The sequence below is a fragment of the Mya arenaria genome, chromosome 7 (genome assembly GCF_026914265.1).
Source record: "Mya arenaria isolate MELC-2E11 chromosome 7, ASM2691426v1".
Classification (NCBI taxonomy): domain Eukaryota; kingdom Metazoa; phylum Mollusca; class Bivalvia; order Myida; family Myidae; genus Mya; species Mya arenaria.
In genome coordinates this window covers 60,692,899-60,702,316 of record NC_069128.1, presented here as the reverse complement: position 1 = coordinate 60,702,316, position 9,418 = coordinate 60,692,899, and positions in this window count along the sequence as shown.

The following is a 9,418-nucleotide window of genomic DNA, read 5'->3' as shown; positions in this document are numbered from 1 at the left end:
ACTTTTATACTCAACACAAAGTCATTTGTGTGATTCCAATTGACACAATGTGGTTAAATAATAGTTGCACTAGCCATATACAACATGTACAGAAATTAACATAATCTTTACTTTACTGATTCTTATTTTACAAGACAATCAAGAATGACACGTGTGGATCTTAAGTCTCAATCTCTGACTTAAGGCGCTAGTGAAAATGGACACCTCCGTACGTGTATTTGATTTAAAATCATTTTACATATTTGCGTTATTAATGTAAGGTATTCTTACGCTTTTCGCTTAATATTTTATCTAAATTAAATCCAAATTTAACGTTGGTGAAGACCACGAAATTTTAGGTTGGTGCTTATTGAGCTCGGAACATCCCCTCCTGTTACAATGTAAAGATGTATGAAAAGAAGTCAACATCAACAAACGAAATGGTAATTCTCCTGTTGGATTAAAGTGAATAGTTTCAGTTTATACATACTGGATGAAAATGAGGGAATACATGCTGTCTGTTCTATATTGTTATCAAAAGTTTATTTTTTCCAAGTAAGGTCACAAGTACATATCAAATGGTAATGATAATATAATCTTTCTGTGTGTTTAATAAGAACTCGTCTTTTTAAAACATACTTCCAGAATGAACATGCTGTATTATGATGTTTTGATATTTCTTTCATCAGGTTTAATTTGTAATAATTGCATTGGAGACGTGAAAGTAGTTCAATAACGATTTGTATTGTATCAAAACAGAGACATGGACTTGTATGCTCATAAACTTTTGCGGTTTGAAGAAAAACACAAAGATTATGAATGCATTCTACGATATAACACTCATCATTGCGTGGGTGCATCAGCACCAGCGCATATATTGGTTGTGTTTAAACTTTCCCTGGTGCAATGGGTTTGCGCATGCGGCATCTACATCGTCTTAATCGCGCATGCGCCGTTTCTTACCGTCAGATCTCGGAAATTTCCGTAGCAGTTCGTCACTAGACTGGTTCCTGTTAGAGTTTGCAATAGATTATTAAGATTAGTAATCTACTAATATGTGAAGCTATAAAAAAATAACGCAAATTAAAACCAGAGAAATAACATTTAAAAAGGAAATTTGTGATTAATGCACAGTCGTTTTCTGTTTTTATTAAATTATATTTACATAAAAAAACATATCACGAATGCGCAGAATGTATGTTAACAATAATCTTAGAAGATCGCAGAACCAGTCTATTTATCTCAATGAACGGTATTGATCCGGATCGGATGCAAGCGTCTAGATGATCGAGACTAGGGATATCGAGGTCAACACACTAGCGGTTGGGAAAAGTTTTTGTTTTCTTTTGACGTAGTTAATTTAAAAAAAAACTATTGTGATCATATATTTATATCATATATTTTAAAAGCAGGTTTCGTGTCTTTCGAATTAAACAGTATTTCTTAAGCCATAATATGCTCATTTCTTCAAAATAATGAAACTGTACATCGACACTACTGGGAGTGTGAACGACTATTTCGTTTTTGGCGCAATGTTATCTATTGAATGATTGTCGAAGATGATCTTTTAAGGAATCAACTGTGATTTTTTATTACGCGTTAAGAGTATGCAGTTGTCCTACTTGTTAATCTTAAAAGTAGGTCAGTTTCGTCTTTAACTCTATTCACGTGATTTCTTTGTTTATTTCTCGGTTGTTTTCCCGCCAAATTTGTCACATGACACGATTGTTCTGAATGCGGCCAAATTTGTCACGTGATATTGTTTACATTGTGATGTTTCCCATTTTTCAGATCTTGAGAAAACAATTGAGCTACATTTACAGAAGGTAAGTAGAATTATATAGTGAAGAAAGCATTGATCGCAGCATATTATCAAGAATGCATTCAGCTCAAGTACAAGGTTACGTTAATCACACAGGCGGCAGTTGCATTGACATGACCCACCCTGTGGCCACATCCCTTCCTTGAAAAATTAGTCAAAACAGTTATTTTCAATACCAAAATTATTTGAAACATGATAATCTATCACAAAACCCTAAATATCAACAAAAAATTCAAAGATTTTTTTTCCAGAAAACATTAATATTTTAAGTAAAGGTTGACATGTTAAGACCCTCGTACGGACGGTGGTGTTTTCGTAAAGCTCGTAACTAACTTATTTCATAACCAATTGTCTCCAAACATCTTGCATTCTTCTCAGAATATAAAGTTTCATAAAATGTACAACTTCAATACCTTTCCATCAACAAAATGGATATTTTAAGACCCAAATTCCGAAAAACCCTAGATAGCCAATTCCTAATCACCATTTTCAATAGCATTGCTTTTAGGATTAACATTCAACCGTTAATAAAACCAAAAAACACATGGATGTTTCGATGCATTTCAATTCAAAAATTAAATGTATTTACAATTATTCACAAATTCAAATAATGTATAAAAAAAATCCTACATGCTTACATTATTTCACAATTTAATCTTTTTTATACCACATGATCTAGATATTTATTTTGCACAAAATACACGACCTATTAACAAACCTTCATAAAACCGCTTAACTCAATAGCTAAATAAATGAATGATATCATTACTTGTATATAAATACTAATAATCTTAATTATTATTTCGCGATTTATGTATCGATCTTTGATTTGCAAAACCTGATTCACAATTGAGATCAAATTGCAAATAGCCTGGCAATTCACATCTCTAATATAGCTTAATATGATATCAACCCAAATACCTGAAAATTTCACCTCAGTTGAACGTTTAGAGTTGTTTTGGTTTCTCATGTATAATGTTATCAAATCTGAAGTGCTACATTCACTTTATTCATGATATCATAACAATTTTCTTTGTTGCAACAAGAAAATGGACCTTGAAAATGTCCTATATGTAAGGGCCAGTCCCTTACACAAGTGGCGTACTATTGCACAGCTGAAGTTGTTATCAAACGCAGCAGTGGGTATGAAATGCGGAAACTGTTTCAACCTGTTCTTAAACTCCTCGTCACAATGCCTGAACTGAAAACAATCGGTGAAGATCCTGCACAACACTTCCACCTCACAGAGCTCCTCCCTATAAACGCTAGAGGAAAGTTTGAAACTGGGAAACTTGTCATTGCAAGCGTGAAATGACCAATTGATTCTTAACGGAACAACCTGCCTCAACACTTTGGCTGACACTACATCAAGTTAACATTATATAAACACTGTTTATGAGATCTGATATTTATATAATAGTGTACCTTTCAACAAAACATCTGCACTATGTCAATCAAAGGTTTGATTAAAATACTAACATCTTTCTTACCTGTATTTGTAATGTTATAGCATTGTGCAATTCTGTACTCTGTTACCTTTTAAATGTAACCTTGCATTACAAATGTTGCAATCAAACAAGCTAACTTCACATGCTGAAACATCATACCATATCACTCTGTGTCTCAGGATTTAATAATGTAACTCTTTAGACTTACACAGCCGTAATAACTATCCTTGACCATGATCAAAATTTCTATTGCTTATTTTTCATTTCAAACTCACAAACAATACAAATTACATTACAATCCAAATCATACAATCACAATGTATGTACAAATAGTATACATAACATATAATGATAATGATTTCTATATATACCCGTCAAACCTACCTTTAATATTTTCTTCTTTTATGACATTTCATAATAATAACTTTCTCATACCTCTTATATTCACCTTATCCTGCAAGATCAATTTTAAAGTTGTTTAAGCAAAACCTTTCATTTGAGTACAGTACTATACCATCGTAATGTTTAGAGTATTTCCCAAATAATTTGCTAAAATCCTCCAGTATCAATTTGATGTACATTTTGTTCATTTCACAAGTTTGCCTTGATTCCATTGCATACGTGTATTTATTATATGCTTTCCGGTGGTTTATATAGATTTATCCGTTTAAATAGGGAAAATATCAATCACTGATATCACTGTTTTGAAACTTAAGCCCATGTTCACGTCCAAATCAAACTTTAGCGCGTACAGGGCTGGAACACAGTTTCAACAAGGTCATTTCCGAAATGACGCTACGTTTGCATAAAATTTGGCGCGTTCTTCCAAAAAAAAAATAAACATAAATAAATGGTAACTGGACAATTCGGCGCCGAACGATTTCGGCATAGTCAATTTGGCACCAACACATTCGGCACCCAGTCGACTCGGCACAATAAACCATAGTCAATTCGGCACATATTCAAATTATCATGGACTCAACTTTTCTCACTTTCATTCGTTATATGGTTCGTTTATTTCAATTAAACTACTTTAAAAAAAAGATTCGATCATCCAATATGAGTATCATGTATCGTTTTTTTAGTAATAACAGATACCTCAAGATTATGAACATCTGAGGTTTTTTTTGTTATACAGTGTACTTTTTTGAGTTTTCTATATCTTTCTTTACGTCTAAATTTATTTCAGCGGCTCCTTATTTTTTAACTATAATTAAAGTCAGTAAAACGCGTGTGCTGTGGATAAGTAATGAATACAAGACACGTTCATTGTCAAAATTTTAATTCAAATTTTAAAAGCATTTCATAAATTATCATAAATAGTCATTTGCAAATACAATTTTTATTTAATAATTGAATATACATGAAAGTTTGAAAAGATTGGATCTTGAGCTGATCTTCCCTCGAGGCGTAAGTTTCTTCGTGTAGCTAAAACGTAACACCGAATGGATCTGAAATGAATGGGTAAAAACATGAAACAATGTTAAACCTATTTTCTCCATTTCGATATCTTACATTCGTTTGGAATTTTAGAGAATTACAACAGATATAAGCGAACATTTGGCTAGGAGGTTTACTGAAATGCTATTTTGTAGTATTCAAAATGAATGCATATTTTCTTATTTTAAAACAAATTATTTAATATAAAGCTTTTGTCTTAAAACAGAGATAAAAATTGCACGTTGGTTTATTACTTAAAGTTCACTTGTTTGTTTTTGTGACAATTATAATGTACTTTGATTTTTGCTAGTACATAAAGAGTGATACTCCGCTGTGCATTTTCAAATGGGTCGATACATTGCCCAAATTGACTTAAGAAAGGCTGAAGCGCTAATTTTCCCGTCGTCAAAAGAAGTCCATAGGTCTTGCATCCTCCCGTTTAATTCCCTGTACACTGTCCGGTTATGGCGGGACAAGATGTGCTCGAACACAAGCTGTATTTGTCGTCGAACAGTCTCGGCCTAACGCTGCAGCAATGGCACAAGAACGTTATACTGCAAATTACTGCGACCCGCTTTACCGTTGATCCGTCTATGCCATCCTTAAATTGTATATATTGGTATAAAACTATTTATCAAAATGTATGGCACGCGATCAGTAGTTTGTTTTGTCTTTAACTTTAATGTTATTTTATGGCACTACATCAATTGTTCATTATAATTGCACATAATGTTGGTGCAGCTGAACGATAATGCTCCTAGAATATATAATGCTTTATTTAACAAGTTGGGATTTAGATTTTGCTTACCTTCGCAGTCATTGTTTGTCCTCACAGACTGACGATAGCAAGACCACTCGCGCACCGTCCAGCAAGAGTTGGACATCCACTGGTCGTTTATGTATTCACAGAGAATCTAAAGTTTGGGGGTTGTTACCTTTTCTCGAAGACGACGGAACGCGCTCCCTATGTGTTGCAGTGGCAGAAAGGGAAGGGCAAGGAGGCTCCTAACCAGCCAGTACATCCCTTGCCGCCGCTCGTACATCGTCATCAGGCCATGACTCGTTAAATTTCCTGAACGTAGCTTGTGTCCAGTGAAATGTACAGCCCTTCATTGAGGCCCACGGGAATACATGGCGGAGTGCTGCCCAAAGTCCTATAACAGACAATTATTTTCAATATTAAGACAATGATGGGGTCAGATTGAAGTGTTCCTTTTGATAATAATTTAATATCGCTTGGATGTATGTTATACATTTGTTTATCAGTATTTGTTTTAACAAGCACATGCTAGTACTAAGCGAATACCATTGCGTACCAACTTCAAAGTCCATCATCATCCCTCTACATCTACTTGGTGTTGGTGGGTCTGACTTTGCGTAGGGTAGGTAGACTGAAATGGAAGAGTAATAGTCTTTACGTAAAACCCCTGGTTTCAATCGATGAACAAGCTTCAAAGGGTTTCGATTCTTATCTTGTAAGTCTGTTCAAAACTTGGTACTATACATACTTCGTTACTTTCTCTTGTGGAGTCCATTCCGAAATTTGTGAAGATTGAAAGTGACTCTCGCTGCATCTGTGTCACTCATTTGAAAATCATATAAGTATTTTGAAACGCATTTTACATGAAATCAAATTGCTTATGATATATGAACGTTAGAATAAACGCAGTTTATAAACTGTAGGATACAAAATTCATTGAACAAAATATAAATCACCTCTGTTATAGTTGAATGAAGACCGCTCGTTTCTGCTGAAGTTAATATTTAAGCTAAAATCCCCAGCTTGATTCTGTCCGCTTTCAGTCAAAGAGTCGACCATAGTCTCGGCTCCATATGGAAATCTGGAGTATATTAATAATTGTATTTCAAAAACAAATATACTTTGCAAGCATTGAGCACAATATAATTAATATTATTTGGTAATAGAACCTACATAATTCTTCCTGAAACCTCTATTGTGAGTAGCAAACTAATATGCGTTAACATGTTTTTGGGATATTCAACTTACTGGAACGCTCGGTTCCAAAACTGGTGGTTCATCGAAGATTTCTTCATCGACTGATGACAGTTGTTCAATTGGAGCCTTTACGCAGATTAAAAACAGATTGATTTATTAAGTTATTTTTGTAATTGGATTAAAACTAAAACATGACATGACGTGAATATAAGAACGATAATATTAATGATAATTAATCAACATGATTTAGGTTGCTAATATCATTATAATTGTAGGAAATTCTGTAATTCCAAAAGCCGAAACAATAATTAAAAGAAAAAATGAAAAAAACGAAAGCTTAAACTTACACTAATTTCCAAAAGAGGAGGTTCGTCAATGATATCGTCGGCATTTATACATGATTCCCTTTCCGGAATATTTTCTTCGCATGGCCCGCACACAAAAGAACATGTCTCAGCTCCATCTGTAGTTTAAGGTAGATAAAACATAATTATTTTTATGTATTTCTGTATAGTATAACATGTGTGTATGAAGAAAAGAAAACACATGGATAACAAGTAAGTAAACTAAAACAATCACTTATTAAGTTATTATACTAACAAAATACCCATTGGAAGTATTTATGCAACAATATAAGAATTAAGAAATAACTAACTTTCATTTAACATATAAAAAGAAAGATTTTACCTTCAAGGCACTGTTCATGTTGTTTTTTTCCACATGATATACATGTCCTTCCTTTTTGCCTAGGCCTCACGAGACGGCGACACTTTATGCACAAATCGTCAATCATTGTTTAATCAAATATAGTTTTTCAACAGTTAATCGGAACGTTTAACAAATAAATAGAAAATTTCTACAACTATAACTGAATATCATTCAGAAAGTTGCCACGCGACCCCGGTGTACTCAATTATACCACATGGTTCATCAATAAACAATGGTATGTTAAAGAATATTATTAATTTTCACACCAGGGGTTGAACGGATAGGGTTGATTAACGAGACACATGCCGACACACTATGACATGTGTTTCTACAGATAATAATCTCATCACACAACAAATAACTCTGTAATAAATTTAAAGTCGTCTGTTTATTTTCATTATGTTTTTAGTAGTTCATGAAGATATTCGATTTAAGTATTCAATGCATACGGATTAAGAAAGCAATTTGTCAAAAAAATGATTTAAGTTTAAATAATAATTATATTCCTATCCGTGTAAATGAAGTTACGTTTTAAATCAACTTCAAAATCAACGAGTTCATTTTTATAAAAATCACATTAAATTGGGTATTATACCATAGCATCTTTATTTCATTTTTGCAAAATACTTTGACTTTTTTTTTTTTTTTTTGATTTTTTTTTAACAACGAAAGTTTTAGCATAAAGTTTGATGTTAACATTTCTTTAATATGTCACGTATATTGTTTGTTATCTCGAACATTCCTTTTGAATTCAGTATAGCAAAAAAAAACCTGGATTTAAATGCTTTTTAAATATTTGTACCAGTACTTAAAATTTAGAATACGGTACTGTATATCAATGACAATGAATACAGATATAAAAATTGAAAACAAAATAAAATATAAAGTAGCTCTATAAATATTTCGGGGAATAATTATTTTTCTTGAAAAACATTAAAACCCTTAATGCTTAAATACATGAGCAAAACAATAAATAAAGCGGTGCCGAATTATCTTGGTATCCAGTCGGGTGGTGCCGAATTGGCGGTGCCGAATTAATTAAGTTCCGAAAAGGTAGGTATGCCGAATTCGTTTGGTGCCGAATTGTCCGGAAACAAATAAATTTCATATTCTTATTTATTTCAGTGTAAGATAGCAATATATTTCACCTCGTGAACACCAAAAGTGAATATTACACTCGTGGATGCGCCACATGTGAAGTATCACTCGGTCAGATATACTACGATCTTACACTGAAACAAACAATTATCCTCTATGTATTATTCTTATGTTACTTATGACATGAATTAACAATTTCTACTAAAGAAATCAATTATGCTCATACTTATGATATTGTGTCCCTTGCGGAGGATATATTGAAATAAATGAATTTCGATACAGCGACATGGACGTCCATGGTCATAAACTTTTGCGGTTTGAACAAACAAACATGACTATGAATTCATTCTACGTAATAACACTTATTAGTTCTGCATCTGCAGATATGCAAACCAATAATATAATATCATGTATCGCCTTCGATGAGTTTCGCTGATTTTTGTCGCGTGGCTCACTTGGAGAACAATATGTTTATTCTCGCACATCAGAGGCTAGATGCTATTATCAAACCTCTGATGAAGGAGAATGAATATGTTGGGCAAAATTATACCGACCCAGATCTAATAAACTGCACCACTGATTGCGACGAATACAGATAATCTAGGTGAAACAACATATTGAGTCAATGGATATAGAACTATTCAGAGTATTATGTTTTATTTAAATATCTTTTTTTTTTCAATCAATTTCTATTTTTCATATTTGAAAAAAAAACTAATAATAAAATAGATTATCAAAGTAATCGTTCGTTCGTTCGATCGTTCGTTCGTTTGTTCGACATCTACATCTTCTTTAAAACACGGCAACAAAAACCCCAATGACAGTACTATTCGTTTGTTCGTTCTTTCATTCGTTCTTTCGTTCGTTCCTTCCTTATTTCGTTCGTTCCTTCATTTACACACATACACGCACGCACTTTCGCACGCACGCACGCACTTTCGCACGCACACACACACACACACGCAC